The sequence below is a fragment of the Contarinia nasturtii genome, unplaced genomic scaffold (genome assembly GCF_009176525.2).
Source record: "Contarinia nasturtii isolate CC-2019 unplaced genomic scaffold, AAFC_CNas_1.1 Cnas_scaffold_421, whole genome shotgun sequence".
Taxonomy (NCBI): domain Eukaryota; kingdom Metazoa; phylum Arthropoda; class Insecta; order Diptera; family Cecidomyiidae; genus Contarinia; species Contarinia nasturtii.
Genome location: NW_022197775.1, coordinates 1 through 1,411, shown reverse-complemented (window position 1 = coordinate 1,411; position 1,411 = coordinate 1). Strand labels below are relative to the sequence as shown.

The 1,411-nt window shown below is 31.4% G+C and overlaps 1 pseudogene; it reads right to left on the bottom strand.

The window, feature by feature from the left end:
* Positions 1–499: 499 nt before the first annotated feature.
* Positions 500–1,403, bottom strand: LOC116338934 (annotated as a pseudogene).
* Between the last annotated feature and the right edge of the window lie 8 nt (positions 1,404–1,411).

Here is a 1,411-nt window from a genome sequence, read left to right as displayed (position 1 = left end):
GTTCGAAAGGAGGTATTTATATGAAGGTTCAGCCAATTCTACGTACTAAAAGTCAAGATTGAAAGACACACAAATGAGCGGAGACACTGATAAGCCAGTCAGAGTGCTCTCTAAGAACTCAAAACCTTCGAGAGTTTGGAAAAATATTGAAAATTGTCGATTTGGCAGGCTGGTAGGTGGATAGAAAAAATATTAGTTCGAAAGGTATTTATATGAAGGCTAAATTTATATGATTCAGTACAAAATATTTTTCATTTATCCAAATTCAAGTGAAATTGCGACGTATAAAATTATTTGGATTTACTATAAAAACTATTATATACGGATCCTAAACTATACGTAAATAAGTAAATTAAATAACTGAATTAAATACAGTATAATTTTTTTTTGTTAAATCATCACCTATGAATAAAAAATGCAAATTTTCTTTGGTTCTTCAAATATTTATGGAAAATCTTTTTTTCACATTCGCTTGATGTTTAGTATAAAATGTTCGATTTTATTTCATTTGGCCCATTTCATAAATGTACGATTTAATCAACTTGGTCTAAAAAAATCAGGAATGTCATTATCTTTATTGAGAAAACGTCTAAACTTTTGACAATATAATTGATATTAACTTACATCATCAATATAATTGCGAATGTTTATTTTTTCATTTTGCGAATGAGCACCATCGTCAGCAGCAAGTAATAAGACATTTTTTCCTATTAATTTTTGCAAAATTAACGTAATTGGCACGCTACTACCTCTACGTACCATATCCGGGTCAACGTCTATTAAACGTGCTGTAAAAGTATTCGTTGATCCATATTCTCTTCATTTGGCAAAAAATCCAATACTATGCGTTCAACTTCGGCTTCTGTTTGATTTTGAACAATACGAACTGAGAATTTTCCGATTAATTTATGTGGGATAACTGTTTTTTCCCCGATTCATGGAAAGCACCTTCAATTCCATGAATCGATAAACAAGGATAGCGCCAACGATGCATCAACAATTGCGTCTTATTGTCTTCATAAATCATTTTATTACACTCAATATCTTTGCGAAATTCTTCAACATCAAAACTGATATTTGCATGTGTATTCATTTCATTTTCATAAATTGGAGCCACATTATTGTAAAATCCATCAATCAAAATTTGACCGTCTTTCTCAATCAGTGTGTTCAGTAGGTAAATCAAATCAGTCATACCTTCGTGGCCGTAAAAAGATATTCAGACAAAATTTATTTAAAAAAAACTATTTTCAATTTAAGTTCGTGTTTACTTACATCGCACCACCATGCACTCCACTATGTAAATCCTTGCTTGCGCATTGTACTTCAATGTTAAAATAACAAATTCCGCGTAAACCATACGAAAGACATGGCTTATCTTTTCCAAACCAAGGTGTGTCCGAAACGCAAA